General features: G+C 42.6%; 1 long non-coding RNA gene across 1 annotated transcript in view; it reads right to left on the bottom strand.

Annotated features, from left to right (window-relative positions):
- Positions 1 to 4,838: 4,838 nt before the first annotated feature.
- Positions 4,839 to 19,014, bottom strand: part of LOC115295163 — a 50,170-nt gene continuing 35,994 nt past the window's right edge. The window contains exon 5 of the long non-coding RNA XR_003910367.1: positions 4,839 to 5,050. This is a non-coding gene — a long non-coding RNA (uncharacterized LOC115295163). The remainder of the gene's footprint in view (positions 5,051 to 19,014) is intronic.

Genomic DNA, 19,014 nt, shown 5'->3' with positions numbered 1-19,014 from the left:
CACACACACAAAGACAACACAACAACATAGAAGAAGCTGAGGCCTTTGGATGCCCCCTTTTATAGGGCCATGCTTCCTCAGAGTATAGCAGATGGACAGGTATTCTTCTGTTCCCCCTCATTCCTGCCTGGCACACACTATACATGCATGTCATTTGTCTGGCCCCAAAAGCATCTGAGTTTATGACCCTAAACTTATATTAGTATCCTGAACTTACTCTTCTCCAATGTCAGAAAGAAAGCTACTGAACCCAAATGGAGTCACTTATGCTAGGGCATGTCACCAAACTGGGGCTTAAAACCTAACTTAATTGCACTTACAACCTCCTTCAGAAATGTAGTCTTAACTGGTCAGTCAAGAATTTTCTGGTCTGTACCCATAAGGTCATTTGTCACATGGGGCCTCTCCATCCCCCAAAGGAAGATGAAGTAATCTACACACTAAGACCTTTTTGTCCCTAAAAGAAGGTAACCTCACCTGAAAGATCTTTTTATTTGTTTACAACTTCATTGTTCTATCTTTAAAAACCTTTCCCTTTCTGTAGCCCTTTGGAGCTCTCATCTGTGAGCATGAATCTGATTCCCAATTCATAAGTGAATTAATAAAGCCAATTGATCTTTAAAATTTACTCTGTTGAACTTTTGTTATTTAACACTGTAAGAAAGCTGAGCCATTCACTCTTGCTTTAGAAAGCATGGTAAATAATCTCTGTTTGCAATTTCTTAAAAATTGAGAAAATAAATGAAAGCTACAACCTAATCATGAATACACTTGAACAATTTTATTTCTTTGGAAATAACAGGAGGAAAATGTTTTTAGTTTACTTCTAAAGTTGATAGAAATCTAATTTAATGTCCTTTGTAATTCTGTAAAAGTTAGTTCCAAGGAATTGGTGTCAGGGTTAATTAACTTATTATGTAGAATACTAGTTATAGCAAATGGAATTCACATTAGTTTTACTTGTACATTTTTTAAAAGCTTATTTATTTAAATAACCTCTACACCCAGCGTAGGGCTTGAATTCATGATCCAGAGATCAAGGGTCACATGCTCTTCTGACTAGCCAGCCAGGTGCCTCTGTATGTTCCTTTCTTAATTTATACTTGAAATATAGATAGATAGCACAGTGTGGAATAATATGTCTTTATATTTTTTCTTACTGTAGTTTGCTTTCTCTCTTTCAAATAATTGTTTGAAAAGTAAGTTATCTTGATTTTAGGGGGGTGGTTAGGAAAAAGTGATATGAAATTACTTCAAACTCTAAATGTGTATACTTGAACATTAGTTATATCATCCTTTGACTTTTAGAATGTTAACTCTGACTTTCTAACAAGGGATCTGACATTTACAAGACCTATCATAAACAAAAATGAAAAATCTACTTTTGTTCAGTGGCAGAGTAATAAAAATGTCACATAATCTATCCAAAGGAAAACTACAGGTAATATCTTAAGAAAAATTTACTCATTGAGTACAGCCAAATTCATCCTTCCTGATCAAAAGGCCAAGTAAAACAAATAACAAATGAAGATAAGGCTTCCTTGCAAAACTCTATTCAATTGTAAATGTGATTGATAAGGTCCAATTACTTTGAAAAGCATGGTCAAAATTTAATTTTGACGTCTTTAACTGAGTTTAAAAACAATTAGTATAAGAAATTGATCTATGTAAGAGTTACCTTAAGATGGTGAACGAGCAGCCATTTTGCTGTGGGTTGGAGAAAAACACCGAGCTCCGAAGACCCCCACCCCTCACCTGCAGACCTGGAATGTTCTGTGTTCTGCGCCAGTTTGAAAACAGCCAATCATGAAGCCCCAGCTTCCCATCACCCTGACAGAGGAGGCAACCTATCCCATCCCAACTCGTCCCTAAAGTGCCCTTATTTGGTGGTCTGCCCTCCCAGGACCCTACCGGAAGTCTTTCACCCATAAAATACCTCGCCCCTCCCATACCAGACGTGACTTCCCTGACTCCCCACTCCCGGAGTCACGGAACCTCGTCCGGGAATTGCGGATCCCGATAAAGGCTGTCTTGGCTCCATAACTTGGTCTCTTTCTTTCCTCTCATCTCTGCCTCCATCTATTAAGTCTTACATTTGGTGCCGAAACCAGGGAGGAGATAGCAGCTCAGCAGCTGGCTTCTAGTTGAGCTCTCTTCTTCCCGATTCGGGGATCTCGCCTTGGTGCCGAAATGGAAACTGCCCCGCCAGGCCGGGGCCCTCCTGCGGAGCTTCTGGTCCAGGATCCGAACTCTACCCCACCAACTAATTGGGTAAATTCCCCGATTATTCGAGCCTCCGTCGGGGATCCTGTCTGAAATCGTGGCCGAGTCAGGACAACCCCTCCGCCGTAGCCCCAGGGGCTACTCCTGCGGTATAGTCCCAGGGGCTGTATCCTCTCTGGCCTCCTGGGTTAGGGAGACGTCCCGACCCTAGGATGAGCCAACCCTCTGGTCAGACGCTCGAGCCTGAACACAGGGATGCCTACTTCAGTCCCGAGACTTTAGGCGGGATATTATGGGAACTTCCCAATCTAGGCCAGAACTAGCAAAACGAAAGCTCACCCCTTACAATGCCTTCTAAAGAACTTCTGGCTTCTTGATTACGCTGGTGACCTTTGCTGCAACCGCCAAATATGCCTCTGTATGGTTATATGGCCCCTCTACAAGATGGACCACCAATCCCAATGGCCCCCAGAAAGGTCTCTCGATTTCCAAATTCTTACCGATTTAGATAATTTCTGCAGAGGCAGGGAAAATGGAGCAAAATGCTATATGTTATGGCTTTTTGGGATCTGCGCTCTGGCCCTGACCTTTGTTCTTGGCTCGTGACCCACAACCCCTGCTCCCGGAGCCCCTCCCATCCCCCTCTCCCGTCTCTGATCCCCCTAGATGACCTTGCTGCCCCTCCTTCCTATAACCATATAACCTCCCTATAACTCTGGCGCTCGCTCTCCCTTCCCCACCACCCGCTCCTCCGGCATCTCCTCTTCCTCCAAGCCCCGCCCTTCCCGCCAAGTCTGCCCCTCCCACACCTCCTATCACTACTCTTACCAACACTCACCAACAGCCTTAAAATGCCCCTGCGCCGGCCATCTCACCTTTCAGGGAAGTGGCAGGCGCAGAGGGGCTTGTTAGACTTCATGTGCCCTTTCCCTACAAGATCTGTTGGCCATAGAAAAGTGCTTGGGGTCATTCTCCTCAGACCCCCTCACAATACATTAAGGAATTCCAATATTTGGCCCAAGCATATGATCTCGCCTGGCATGATAGCCATGTAATCCTGACCTCTACCTTAACCTCAGAGGAAAGGAAACGAGTCCAGATAGCTGCTCGCGACCACACAGACCAGATTCACATTACCAATCCCACAATACCTATTGGGGCAAAGGCCATACCGGCAGCCGCCCCTCATTGGGATTACCAGCAGCAGGGAACTGGCCACAGACGACGGGATCAGATGACCCAATGCTTGTTGGCAGGCATGCGAGCAGCCTCAAATAAGTCTGTTAATTTTAATAAGCTCCCAGAAATTATCCAAGAGCCCCATGAGAACCCGCAGCACGGTGTAAGGCTGTCCTCTCACTCTCGGTTTTGCCTCCACTGGCCAGAAGGCCTGTTTCCCATGTTCTTTGTCCTAGTTTTGTTGATTGTGTTGTCTTGGTTTGGTTGGACTGACACTATGGGACAGACTCAGACTACCCCTTGACTTTAATCTCAGACCATTTCAAGGACGTTAGGGAAAGAGCTGACAGATTTAGGCTCAAAGCAAAAAGAGAAGGTCTTTGTCTTTTGCAGGAATGAATGGCCAGCCTTCAACGTTGGAAGGCCGGAAGATGAAACCCTCACCCTCACCTTCATTAAAACCCTTTCTTTCTCCTAGGATTCGACCGCCACCCGAGAAACTGAGAGACAATGCCATGCTGCCTGTCTTTACCCCGAGGCCCCTCCCCCTCCTTAAATGCATCTTAAATAACTTCTCTGGTTTCAGGAAAAGAGGAAAGAACTATGGCTTTAACCTAAAGCTATCCTGACTGCGGACACACTGCCAGGGACTGGCCGACATTCTCCTATAACCCCCAGAGGGCTCCTATAATCTTAACCTTGCCTCTTCTGCCTTCCCCTCCCACTCTGTTTCTGTACCTACTTGGGTGTGATATGCCTCATTGTCTTCCTCCCAGCCTTAGGGGCTAAGAGCAAAAGGCACTTCCAGGGACATCTAGGTCTTGGGAGCCCGGAAGACACTCTTGTCTTTCCTTCCACCTTGGAAATGGCCTCACCTGTCTAAACCTCCGGAGGTAAACTAGTTTATCATCTAAATTTTGAATGCACATGTGCAATGGTTGATTCCAGGATTGGGGAAGGAAATATACAAGAGATGAGCTCAGGGAACCTCAGAGTAAGGAAATGCTGAAACCACCCCCGATATGATAGGGTTGTGTCACAGAAGCGAACTGAAAGAGCTAATTTGAACAACAAAATAAAGTAGTATTGGATAATAACCCCAAGTATAAAGTAACTATTTATGAATCCATACTGAATAAAGAAATGATTCAATAAAAAAAGAAATGGGAAGAAGAGACAAATCTTCCATGCAGAAGAATTCCAAATAATGCATGTAGATCCATGGCCTCAAGGTGGTGGAGTATAGCTCTCAAGTGTGGGCTGTACAGAGCATTTCTTTCCAAAGAGGAGAGTATGAAAGAGAAGAGGGGAAAGAGAAAAAAAAGCTACCTTGGAGAAACCTGATACTCACTACCTCAGCTAGGTGACCAAGGTCAACATCAAGAGTGATAAGACATGTTGATAACATGTAGCCACCACATGCTGTGATAAGAATGGCCTTTACCTCTGTGATCTTCTTCCCCAAAACCCATAACCCCAGTTTAACCACGAGGAGAACGTCAGACAAATTCCAATGGTGGAGCATTCTAGAAAATACCTAAACTGTCCGGGTGACCAAAACCAGGGAAAATTTGAGAGATTGTCGTAGCCAAGAGGAGGCTAAGGAACCAAGATGATCCAAGTGTAATGTGGCATTCTGGATGGGATCCTGGAACAGAAAAAGGACATTGGATAAACACTAAGAAAATCTGAACTATAGGCTTCAATTAATAAAAATGTATCAATATTGGTTCATTAGTTGTGACAAATGTCAGATGTCAAGAATAAGAGAAATCAGATGTGTGGTATATGGCAAACGTCTTTACTATCTTTGCAACTTTTTCTAGAAGTCTAAAACTATTCTCAAAGAAAAACTTTTTTTTTTAGAAAAAGGTGATTTAACAGTTTTTTCAAATATTAATATTTCATTTAAGTGTAAATCAGTAATTTTGCTCTGTATAGGTTCTAGCTCTGTGATGATATTTTTAATCAAGTAAAGTTTTAATGGTTTGTAACCCAAAGTTGATGGGGGAGCTAAAGAAAATGTAAATAATTGAAAAATAAATGCTAATGAAATCTTGTTATAGTAACAAATTTTTAAAAATACTCCAAAATGTTAAAAGATGCTATCAGTGAGGTGCCTGGGTGGCCCATCGGATAAGTGTCAGACTACAGCTCAGGTCATGATCTCACAGCTTGTGGGTTTGAGCCCTGAGCCGGGGTCTGTGCTGACATCTCATAGCCTGGCCTGTCTTAGGATTCTGTGTCTCCCTCTCTCTGTCCCCTCCTCGGCTCACTCTCTGTCTCTCTCAAAAATAAACATTTAACAAAAAAGATGCCGTCAGCAAATTCTGTCACCTGTGGTCCAGGCTCTGGTCTGAAAGGCCACCAAGCCAGGATGAGCCACAAGGCCCATCGGAGAAACTTGGCAACTATAACTTGATTTGAATTGCCCTTTCATTTGAGTTACGTTTCCATATTTTGTGATGTTTTCATCGTAGACAGAGAAATGCACTTAAACCAAGTGTTCCTTTAATTTCTCAGAGATGTTTTCCTCCTGTCTTGTTAACCTCCTCAAGATTCCATTTCTTTAAAGTTAACACAGGACTTTTAGGGAGGCTGCAAAATACACGGGTATGGAATAAGTAGCACATGGTCAGGTAATGTAATAGAGCAGCCAGAGCCTCCAGACTGATGGTCTTTGACAGTCTTTTTATCAGCTGGGAAATGCTAGGAGTATAAATCTAAGGACATTCAAGTAAAACTCCATTTTCTATATATGTCCCTAAAGGGAAGGGGCCCCTGGTTTATTATATCTCAGCAGCCCCACTGCCTATCACAGGGCTTGGCACTCCACAAATATTTGGGGAATGAATGAGTGAACGATGAGATGACATAGGATTGTGTCAGAGAGAGAAGACAGAACAGTGTGTTCCCAACTGAAGGGACAGCGGGAACGAAAGTACAAAAGAAGTAGCAAGAATCGCATATTTGGAAAATTTTCTGGATCTCATGGCACTTCCATAATATGATTTAGTATTATAGTATTTATAGAATAAAATTTGATGATACTCTTAAATATAAACATGAGTCTTGAAAGAAAGTTAAGAAAATCCTAGGGAAATTAGAATTTTATTGAGTGTATATATATTTTTTTAAATGTTTTTTATTTATTTTTGATAGAGAAGAGCATGAGAGGGGGAGGGGCAGAGAGAGAAGGAGACACAGAACCAGAAGCAGGCTCCAGGCTCTGAGCTAGCTGTCAGCACAGAGCCCGACGCGGGGCTCGAACCCACGAACGCAAGATCTGACCTGAGCCGAAGTCGGAGGCTTCACCGACTGAGCCACCCAGGCACCCCTATTGAGGTATATTTTACATAGACACATTTCCAATGTACACTTTCATGATGTATATACTTGGTGAGACCATCACCCCAATCAAAATACAAAACATTGCATTCCCCCGAAAAAGTTTTGTTGCACTTTTATGCAACCAATCTCCCCATCCCACACACGATCCTAAGCAACTACTGATCTCCTTTCTTTCACTATAGTTTTTTCTGTTCTAGAATTTATAATAAATGGAAGTGTATAGCATGTACTCTCTTGTGTCTAGTTTATTTTTTTATTATTTTTTTAATTTTAGAGAGAGTGCAAGCAGGAGAGAGGAATAGATAGAGAGAGGAAGAATGTTAAGCAGGCTCCATGGTCAGTGCAGAGCCTGATGTGGGGCTCAATCCCACAACCCTGGGGTCATGACCTGAGCTAAAATCAAGAGTCAGATGCCCAGTCTACTGAGTCACTCAAATGCCTCGTGTCTAGCTTCTTTTACTCAGCATGATGCTTATGAGGTTTGCCCACATGTTGCATGTATCAGTGTTTTACTCCTTTTTATTTTTGCTGAGTAGTGTTCCTTTGCGTACCTATGCTAGAACTTGTTATTCGTTCTCTGTTAATGGATATTTGGGTTGTTTCCAGTTTGGGGCTACTTGGAATAAAGCTTCTATGAACCTTCATAAATGGGTCCTCATGTAGACATATGTTTTAATTTCTCTTGGATAAATATCCAGGAGTAGGATTGGTGGCTTGTACAGTAAGTCGTGTCTTACTTTTTGAAAATGATACCTTGGAGGTCATCAGTCCACAAAAATTGTCCTTATGGCCACTAAACAAAGAACCCAGGGCTGGAGAGGACATCATCTGAGCCAGCATGGGCTAGCTTACCTGTTTATGAAATTAGAATAATGCTTGTATTCTTTGAGGACACAAGTAACAATGAAGAGATCCCACAGAATATACTGGTCAGTGAGTCTAATGTTAAAATGAATTCTTTACATATCCTTATCTTAAAAGTTGACTTATTTTAGATTGCAGCATACTAGGCTGTCAGCATACTTACTTATAAAGCAAAAAAAAAAAAAAACCTGTAAGAAATTACCAATATTGTAAGGGCATTAGAATTTTTTTATACACAAACTAGAAACCCCAAAGCAAACTGACTTATGCAAAAAAGGGACTTTATAAGCTTATGTAACCAGAAAGACCAAGGATTGTATGGCTTTACACATGACTGAATCATTGTCTGTTTCCACATCTTGGATTTGTTTTCCTTCTCTGTAACCATCCTTCTCAGGCTCAGTGTGGTGTTTCTTCTCAACTTGGCAGCTCTGACAGAAAGAGAAGGGCTTTCTCCTACAAGCTCCCACAATATCACAACCAGTATCATTGGCTGGGTCAGTACTATTTTGACCCTATCACTGTGGTCCCCAGCCTGTGATGCTCTGATTGGCCAGGCTTAGTCACATGTCATGGAGGCAGCCATAGCCAAGTCTGAACCATGATGATTGAAAGTGAAATAGAGTTTCCCAGGCACAGTTACCAAAAGGACGTTGTTCCTGTTAGAAATTATGTGCAAATTTTAGATTTTTAAATATATAGATGTTACTGTTTGTTCCTAAGCTGAGACAGAAAGTAGGTGTGTTGTTACTTATAGACTGTCAGGAAAGCCTCCTTTTCAGGACAACTCAGGAAAAAAATTAGAGGGAACTGCTACCACAAAACACCAAAGACTCCAAGTTAAACCCTATCATTCATAAAGCAAGTATGGGAGAACTATTTACATGGCCCATCATTAGGTGATTGGGATGCTGGACCTTCCAAAGCCCCCCTGGCTAAGACGTCTGTGGGGATGATGTCAGTGTTTTGTTCAGTCCCCTCAGGGCCCTTTTAACTATTTTTGGAGGTCTGGGGGTTGGAGAAAAGGAGGTCAGCTTTAAGTGGCTTTTACTTCTATCAGGCTCTAACTCAGACTTACTTCCAAAGCATTGCTCTGGGATCAGTGAAGATGATTTTTCGGGAGAGCAGGAAATTCCCTGGGGGTTTAGTTCCCCCCTTAACCTGTGACGGGTGAGTGTGGGACAACCAAAGCCCCAGTTCTCTTGCTTGCTTCCTTGCCCACGAAGCCCCATTTCAGGGTCTACTTCTAGACATCAAAGCCTAAGTACCTGAGGATAAAAGTTTCAAGAGCAAAGAAACACTTGGTAAGATCTTGTGGAGAAAACAGCATCTGAGGTCAGACTTCCTGATTATTTGTTCAGACCTCACCCTTCTGGTTGAACAAATCCTGTCACATCTGTGAGCCTTGCTTTCTTCATCCATAAAATGGGAAGCATCATAATACCCGCCTCACCCACCTATCACTCAGGGTTGCTGTGAGGAACAAATGACCATATGAACAAAGAGGACTTGCAAATGTAAACAGTTACACAAACATCCAGTATTATTTAAGTGCTATCAGAGGCAGTCATGTTGACCCCAACCACCTGAGATAGCTATACTGAGTTTATCTGATTGTTCATTACCACAAATTGAGGTAGGATTTCAATATCAATCAAATAGAGAAAAGAGGTTGGAATCCCCAGTGGACATTTCATTCCATTAGCTCTGCTAAATAATTCTACAGTAGAGTCAGACAGACACAGCATTGAAGTTCACTGCGTGTGGTCAGAGTTCCTGGTAGTGAATGTTTACTGGCTCAGGCCTTTGTGTATTGTTCTAAATTCCCAGTTGCCTCACTTAGTTCAGGGGCAGGCGAGCCTGTCCTCCATTTTGTCTACTAGGCTAAATAAATATCATGAAGAGTGGAGAACCATCACACTGTGGACAGGGTCTCCTCCTTCTGACCCAGCCTGTGCTAGGAGCAGCCTCTGTTTCCTGCCCCTGATTATATCCACTAGGCAGATCTGATGCTAGGTTCTGGCCTTACCTCATCCTGCTTGCCTCATCTTGCCACGAACACATTGCTCTACATCTTTGAAGGAACCAGAAATCTGACATGTTCCTAGTAATCTTAATAATGATCATAGCTTCCATTTCTTGAGTCCTTGAACACCTTTCCATACACATGTTACCTCACTTAAAATGCCCTGCACACTTATGAAGGAAACACCATTGCATCATTTTGGAATGAGGAAAGCAAGTTTAATTAATTAGGTTATTTTGAGAGAGAGAGAGAGAGAGAGAGAGAGAGAGAGAGAGGGAGTGCACAAGTTGGGGAGGTGCAGAGAGAGAGGGGGAAAGAGAGAATCCCAAGCAGGTTCCACACTGTCAGTGCAGAGCCCAATGTGAGGCTCGATCACAAGCCTCACGAACCATGAGATCATGACCCAAGCCAAAATCAAGAGTCAGATGCTTAAAGGATTAAGCCACCTAGGTGAATGGGGAAGCAAGTTTTAAAGACATCAAGTAGCTTGCCCAAGGTCACACAGTATCAGAACCAGGATTCAACCTCATGGCGGAGGTCTACAGTCTACTACAGTAGCCACCTGCCCTTCACCCCACCCCAACCACCCCCTCCCCCCACTCTGGTAGGAGAAAGCTCCACAATGCAGGGATTTGTGGTTTCCTCATTTCTGTGATTCGGTTGGGTGAATGTCCAGATCTGACAGGGCTCATCTCTAGCCCAAGGGCTGCTTCCCCTTCCTCCCCCATCTTCTCAGCAGAAAGTCACACCTAGTGGGCTTCCTTGACCCCTGTGAGTGCCCTTGCTTCTGGAACCAGTTTCCTCTCTGCTCTAACACGTAAGTGACCTTCACTTCTCGATCCTCACGCCATTACTGTCACCCACTGCCCTCCCTGGAGACATCTCTGAGCCCTTTAAGCGTTCCAGGAATTGTTTACCTAGTCAAGGGGAGAATTTCAGCATTAACCTTCAGTCAATGAACAAAAGAGAACTCAAGACAGTGAGGTCCTCTTTTAAATTTGCCTGATTCTCTTGTTCCAGGTTCAGAAATATTCTCCCACTGAAAAACCTCTGGAGTATAAAAGTCTGTCTCTCCCTCTCCATCTTCATTGTGTGAGATGCTCTGAAAAATCCCACTGTTGCAAATGGAACTAACCAGAAGCATAGGTGAAGTACTTCAGTCCCTCACCTGACCTTCAGTCAGGACTCATCTCCTGGACTGGAGCCAGAGCTCATTTGAGTCCTCAGGGGAGCAGAGCATACCTCTCGATATCCTGGGGAAAACGCTCTGCAGAAAAGATCCAAAAAAGGAGACTCTAAACTCTATTACCTGTGAACCTATAATTTGTTTTTGCCTTTTCCCCCCACCTAATTCATTTATAAATGCCTGGCATCAGATGAGACTTTTATGTACAGAAACAGCTCATTTTTAAATGAGCAGACCTGAATGTGTACATATGAATCTCCTTCCTCTTCAACAGAGGACAAGAGTCTTATGAAAAAGGTGCAGCCATTGTTCACACCTTTTTTGGGCCCCTTTTCTTGAAATTGCATTGGGAGTCTGCAACACATCCTTTTGAATATTTTCTCTTGTGATTTTTTTTTTATGCTCTTGACTTTAAGTAGCTAAAGTCAATTGAAACCAAGTTTAATGATTAGACCAAGAAATATCATTTGGGGCTAAAAATGATCTGTGAGTATAGAATAAGGAGGAAGAAAGTCCTTTGTTGTCCTTAAGGTGGCTCTGACAATAATGGTTTTCTTCTGAGGCACAGGCAAGCTTTTCAGGGGAGGCGCCCTCACCTTGGTAAACAGGCATCTGGGGATCAGGCTCTGGCTAGCTGCTGAAGAGCCTTCCTTCTGTCCCACCTCACAATACCACCCCTTTTTGATCTTTGCCCACTGTTTATCCTTCACATTTTCATTTGATGAGACTGACAAATGTCTGAACCCTGAGGGGAATTGGTGAAGAATTTAAATCCTTCCTTGCAAGTATGTCCTCTACATACAGGTATGTGTGATATTTGTTATTACTGATTACTGGGATGGGCCTCACTTTCTAACTGCGGGAAGATAAAAGGATAGAATACAAAGTCCTGTTCCTCTGTGTTCTCTTTTCCCCACTTTTTGTTTTTCTCCTTTCAAAGGAGTAAACATGTGATGGGTGCCCGGTTCACATTCCACCACCTAGTTAAATCTTTGAAATCTTGTTGATGGCGATTTGGCAAGTTTCAACACCAAGCAGGGTAAAAAGCTAATCAGCTGCTTGAGCCCTTTAGGGAAACTAATTCAGGTGGCTCCCCTTCCTCTTCTGGTCTCCATCAGAGGTCTCTCATTTTCTCTTTTAATATTGATTGCTCTTTCCCTTCTGGAAGTGTCTACACTGGAATTCGGCCTCACAGTTTGAAGTTCTGTGTTGCTAAGTGATGCTGTTTTGCAGTAAACACAAGTGTGAACTCACACTTAGTAAGGCCTTCCTGTAGCTCTGCAAACAGCCACTTGTGCTTATGCCCAAGGAGGACATTCTTTTCATTTGTTTCAAGAGCTGCTGTCAGGTGGCCACCAATGGCGGCCGGTCAAAATATAAGAGGGGAAGAAGCAGACTGTTCAGGGCTGAGCTTGCTGCTGTATTTGTTAGTGCACCCAATCTGGTTTTCTTCCAAGACAATAATAACACTACTACTACTACTACTAATAATAATAATAACAATCTCTCCCTCTCTCAGGCAGGAAATGCAGTTTTTGAAGGATAACAAATAATGGAGCTAAATGGCCCCTTTAGTCATCTACCTTAAGCCTCCTTTTCTGGGAGAGGAAACTGAGGCCCCAGAGAAATTGCATCATTTGACTTAAATCAGAGTTCATCACAGGTCTGCCTGGGACTAGAGCTCAGGTTTTCTGATTCCCAGTACTACATCCTTGATACTGCCTTTCTGGAAACTGACTTATGTAGAGTATCTTGTGATCGGTGATAATGCCATCGACATACAATCAACAGAGCGTTTTCCCCTTCAGCAGAAACGATGGATTTATACCGATGATTCTCCTATGTCATCCCTCTTTAAACAAATAACTTGTATGTATTAAAATAGACTCTCTCTGAGTTCCTCCTGAGACTTCAAGCTCTATGAAGACCCAAGGGTGCCTGCTTCATATCCTGTGCTTAGCAGGGGATCAGTAAATGGTGAGTGGATGGCGAAACCAGCTAACGCACAAAGGACTGCATCGACTCCACCATTAGGGCTAATGAATTTAAACAGCCACAGATGGAAGTAAGTACCAGCGTATTTACCTCTATTATTTTGATGAAGATGGCTTATTTTAAGACATCAATGCAATAGTTAAAGTAAATCCAAATACAAAATAAAATGTTACTCATCTGAAGTTTCACTGTATCTCCACATTTTTAATTATACGAGTCTTGGAAAGAAAGGCTATCCTCTTTCATGAATTCTGCCTTGCTTGAAATTTCTGCCCTTCTCAAAATTTGTCTTTTTCAATCAACCTCTGACCTCACTCTGATTCTAGGAAGAGCTGACTTATGTCCCCAGGGAATCATTTCACAAACATCTGAGAACACCACGCAAACAAGGCAACAAATAGACCAGGCTCCATGACTCAGCTAACTTAGAGCCACACAAGTCGGTGGTTTCTTTGGGGGGCCTTCCGGAGGTGCAGGGCTTCAGTGGAGAAGGAAACTCTTTTTCACTTTCTGGCAACAGTGAAAGAGCTTTGTGAAGCTGAAAACAGTGCAAATTGTCATTATTACATTAGTACTACTCTTATACTAATGTGCTCACAGATCTGATGACTGTCAGGAGAGATGAGTATTCCTGGGAGGTGGTCAGAAGGGCTTGGGGTCACCCATTGGGAGGGGTGGTCATTGGACTTTTTTTTGAGGCAAATGAGCACCAACCTGGGGGTATTGAACCTCAGGATCTGGATTTGTACATCCCCGGAGTCTTATCCTGTCTTTTGATACCTTTGAACATTACATGTTATTGTTTTTTTAAAATGTTTATTCATTTTTTGAGAGAGAGAGAGACAGAGCATGAGCAGGGGAGGGGCAGAGAGAGAAGGAGACACAGAATCTGAAGGAGGCTGACAGCTCAGAGCCTGACATGGGGTTCAAACTCGTGGAACTTAAGATCATGACCTGAGTCTAAGGAAGATTCTCAAGCCACAGAGCTGGCCAGGCGCCCCTTACAAGTTTTTAATGCTTAAATCATGTAGTTATTAGATGGTGCTTATAAATAGAATAAAAGATTTCTACTGCTTTCTGACTGCGACCAAGGACCTTTTTATGTATCTTGAGGTGGGGGCAGGAGGGAGGAGCCACTTAACAAAATGTTGTTTGAGCCAGGCAACAGAAGCCAGGGCTCACTCCTTACTCAGCCCACATCCCTCCTTCATGATTGTCTGTGACTGATTCTAAGTGTTGGTTTTAGTGGTGACTTCGTGCTTTCCAGACTTATAGGTGGAAACTGTGGGATTAAATCAAATGTAAGATACTTTATTAGCTGGTGATAGTAAACGTTATTAGGTGGTCATGCTTTTCATGGGGTTTCTGGGATTATTTTCATGGCAAGAGAAATTAGGTTGCTGCCAAAGGAGTCATATGGTGGGAATGTCCACAGATACATTTTTGTTAAATGACACTGTGGAAAACTCTGATGCAAGGTAAGGCTATCCTGCACAGCCTTTTAGACTTTCCTTGGAATTTGTAGATACTGAAATTACAAACTTAAATTATGGGCATTTATCTGGGGAGAAGATCCACATCTTTCATCAGGTTTTCAAATGGGGCCCAGACTTCTGGAAAGATTCAGAGTTCCAGAAGTAGAGACATTTAAAAAAATTTTTTTAATAGTTTATTGTCAAATTGGTTTCCATATAACACCCAGTGCTCTTCCCCACAAGTGCCCCCCTCCATTACCACCACCTCCCTTTCCCCTCAACCTCCCCCTTCAACCCTCAGTTGGCTTTCAGTATTCAATAGTCTCTCAGGTTTTGTGTCCCTCTCTCTCCCCAACTCTCTTTCCCTCTTCCCCTCCCCCTGGTCCTCCATTAGGTTTCTCCTGTTCTCCTGTTAGACCTATGAGTGCAAACACATGGTATCTGTCCTTCTCCACCTGACTTATTTCACTCATCATCGGGGAAATACAAATCAAAACCACACTGAGATACCACCTCACACCAGTCAGAGTGGCTAAAATGAACAAGTCAAGAGACTAGAGATGCTGGCGAGGGTGTGGAGAGACGGGCACCTCCTACACTGTTGGTGGGAATGTAAACTGGTGCAGCCACTCTGGAGAACAGTGTGGAGGTTCCTCAAAAAACTATCAATAGAATTCCCCTATGACCCAGAAATAGCACTGCTAGAGATTTATCCAAGGGATACAGAAGTAGAGACATTTTTAACACCATTTTACTAAGGTTTGCCATTAAAAACCAAACTGAAACAAGACAAAACAACCCCACAAAAAACTCCAGCACTTTGCTACAAAATTTTAAGCATGCACGGTTTCTTAAATGCTGTAAATTTAAAAGCTGATTTAATTTATTTTAGATTAGAAACCTAAAAAGGTGGTAAGACATTGACTCCATGTATTAAAGTGCTCTAGAACCAGACATTCCTATCCCTTGGATGAACAGTTTTAACATGGGTGATGCCAATTGTGGCTAAAAATGTGGTTTTTGTGGATTCATAGAACATTCCTTGAGTTTATGCCATATGCCATATACTGTGAAAAGGATGATGGTCCAAAGGCTCATAATGAGACTAACAAGGAATTCGCAGTCCAGTTAGCAAATGACGATAATGCTGCAGGTTTTGAGAAAACAACTCTTGACCTACACAGGAGTTCAAGGAAACCTTAGAACAGGCAATCATGAACGACATCCAGATTAGAGGTTTAGCAGTTGGCTGGTGATAGGGGCAGCAGGCAGGAGGGATTGTGGCAGGAGCCATTTCCTGGAGGTGGCTCAGAATTTAGTCTACGCTAGGAATCACTTGGGGCTTGTCAAAATGCAGATTCTGAATCTTTGGGTCCAGGTGAGACCTGAGATCTGCATTTTCAAGAAGCTGCTAGTGATCAATGTTGATCATCCCCATTTTGAATCTCAAGGGGAGGAAAAGAGGGGTACCAGGGTGTTTTTAAAGGGACCAGCAAGTAGCTCAGGGTGGCTGGGGCTCAAAAAGGGCTTAGGGTGGCTTTGCTGCAGATGCCCGGAAGAGCCTCTCTTTCTGAAATATTCCAAACTTGTAGAAAAGTACAGAGAATGATAAAACATGTGCCATACAGACCTTACACATGCTGGCATACCTACCTTGTGGTTTTTAGAGATTCCTTTGATATTCCTTTCACTTCCTCCACATCCTGCCCTTTACCCTCCTGTCAGCAGCCCCTCTTCTGATCCTGGGGTCTCATTTTTTCCATCTGTGCTTTTAGGTTTTTACATGTGTATTTGCAAATAATCAATATTTACTGCGGTTTGTATTTTAGATCTGTAACACTTCATACAGTTTTCTGCACCTTATGTTTTTATTCAATTCTATGTTTTTCAAATTTGTCCTGCTTGATACTTGGAGATCTAGTACACTTATTTTGAACTGCTATTTTAGTATTATTTGTATAAACTTATTACAATCATTCATTCATTTCCCTACTGATGAAGATTTGGGTTGTTTACCCCCCGCCCCCCAAGCTGTTCATTCCTAAAAACAATGATTTTGAGGGATTTTTGCATATACTGTCACTTATGAGCATTGTTAATGTTTTCTCCAAGTCTCTGGCTTATTTTGTTGCTGGTATTGGTTTCAACTTTACTTACAGTGCCTTTTGTTTGATCAAAGTATTAAATTTTAATGTAGTCCAATTTGTCAACCCTTTTCTGTTGTTGTTTGTGCTTTTTTAGAACTTGTTTAAGAAATAGTAAAGTTATGTTCTGTAATTTAGGATTTTGCAAACAATAGTCAGTTGAGTAGAGTTAATACAACTCTGTGGGTAAACATGACTGTGATTTTCTTAACTATTTTCTGAACTAATAGTCCAATAATGTCTCTTCACAATAGTTTCTGCATAGATGTAGTTTTACTTGGTCTGTTTCTCTAAGAGGCTGGTAAGTTCTTCTCAGTGGGAATGAAGGCAAGTCCTGATGCTGTCCATCTTATTTCTTAATTTTGCTTTTTAAGTGTGCTGCCCACTTCTGGAGTCTCTGGCTGGTACTCATTCAGGTGGGAAAACTCCCTAACTCTTTCAGAATCTTCAGCTCCTGCCCCACTTGGGTTCGATAACCTACTAGAATGACTCACGGAACTCAGGAAAGCACAATACCTACAATTAAAGTTTTATTATAAAGTATATGACTCAGAAGCAGCCACATGGAAGAGATGCATAGGGCAAGGTCTGTGGAGGTCCCAAGTACAGGCACTTCTGTTCTCATGGAGATGGGGTGAGCCACCCTTCCAATGCACCAGTACGTTCACCAGATGGTCCCCTGGGCCTTATTATTCAGAATTTCTGTGGAGGTTTCATTACTTCAACCCAATTGATTAAGTCATTGGCCATTGATGGTTGAACTCAACCTTGAGGGTCTCTCTTCTCCAGGAGGTCAGAGAGTGGGGCTGAAAGTTCCAGTCTTCTAATCATGTGGTGGTTCCTCTGTGGACCAGAACCATCCTAAAGCTGTCTAAGGGCCCACCAATAGTTGCCTCATTAGCATAAACTCAGGTATGGTCATAAAGGGCTTGTTATAAATAACAAAAGACATGTCTATCACTCAGGAAATGCTAAGAATTTTATTTATTTATTTATTTTTAAAGGTTTATTTATTTTGAGGGAGAGAGAGAGACAGAGTGCAAGCAGGGGAGGGGCAGAGAGAGAGGAAGACACAAAATCTGAAGCAGGTTCCAGGCTCTGAGCTGTCAGTGCAGAGCCTGACATGGGGCTTGAACTCAGGAACCACGAGATCATGACCTGAGCCGAAGTCAGACACTTAACTGACTGAGTCTCCCAGGTGCCCCAAGTAAGTGCTAAGAATTTTAGAATCTCTGTGTCAAGAACTTGGGACAAAGACCAAATACATTTTTTTAAGTTTATTTGTTTATCTTGAGGGAGAAGGGGCAGAGAGAGAGGGAGAGAAGGTCTAGCAGGCTCCATGCTGTCAGCATAGAGCCCAACATGGGGCCCAAACTCATGAACTGTGAGATCATGACCTGAGCAGAGATCAAGAGTTGGATGTTTAACCGACTGAGCCACCCAAGCCCCCCACCTATATACTCCAACTTCCGGCAGATGTGAGGGCCATCCTCGGTACTTGCATGTACACGTACTATCACGTTTGTGATACCACACTGCAGCATCCTGTACACCTACTTGTGTTCCTTGTGTTCTTCTCTAAATTGTAGACTCCTTGAGGCAGAAACATGTCCTATTCTCCCCTGTATTCCCAACATTCTAGCCCAGCACCTGGCCCATAATGCTGTCAATCATTCTTTCTATTAGTGAATGGTTCCATTCCTCATTCTGGGCGTCCATTCAGTCAGTATCTCCTATGTAAGAGGTCGCCCTAAGTGCTGGGTGAATAAATTCACTGCTAGCTAGGTCCAGACACTCCAGGGGGCTTGGATTTCCGCTTGGAGTAGACAGAAGGACTGCCCACGTTCATCCACATTCCTGCCATACCTTGGACTTGCTTTGGAAGCAGCACGGGTCTCCTTCACAGACACAGAGACGACCTGCAGCAGTGACAACCTCACCATGGCTCTGGCTGGGGACAGTCTGTGCTACTCTACCCTTTATGGTCCAGTGACATTGGCCTCTCTGCTAATACCTAAGGAGCAATGGTTTATTTGATTCTGAAGTGGTTTATCGCCTTTATGAGAACAGAAACTCTGTGGATTTTTCTCTCTGTCTGAGTAAAAAGAGGGTAGAATGTGGGATCTCCAAACCTGCCTTGTTCAAATCCTACCTCTCCTTTCATTTGGGAAAACTAATTCAGTGTGTACCTGCCTCAGTTTCTACATCTATAAAATGGGGATAGTAATAATACCTCTTAGAATTAATTTGAGGATTAAACGAACACTTAGAGGATGTTGTAAATATACAATAAATGTCATCTGCAATTAACACTTCTCCTTTATAATCATCCTTTTGGTGGGGAGAAATAAAATATATCCCTGTGTGCACAAAGGAATGCTGGAGAGACATGCCAGGAACTATAAAATGAGAGGTAAAGAAGGACTTTTTAATGCACAAATTTTTAAATCATTTTTTTCACATGTTCTGAGTTTTAACCATGTGTATCTATTTTAAAAACTCTTCTCTGTTATATCTGACAGATTTCAAAATCTTTCCTCTGTGTATATCTATAAGTATCTGAAGCTGAAC

The sequence above is a fragment of the Suricata suricatta genome, chromosome 7 (assembly GCF_006229205.1).
Source record: "Suricata suricatta isolate VVHF042 chromosome 7, meerkat_22Aug2017_6uvM2_HiC, whole genome shotgun sequence".
In the NCBI taxonomy this organism is placed as follows: Eukaryota; Metazoa; Chordata; class Mammalia; order Carnivora; family Herpestidae; genus Suricata; species Suricata suricatta.
Note: the sequence above shows the minus strand (reverse complement) of the source record. Positions and strands in the feature narration are given on the sequence as shown.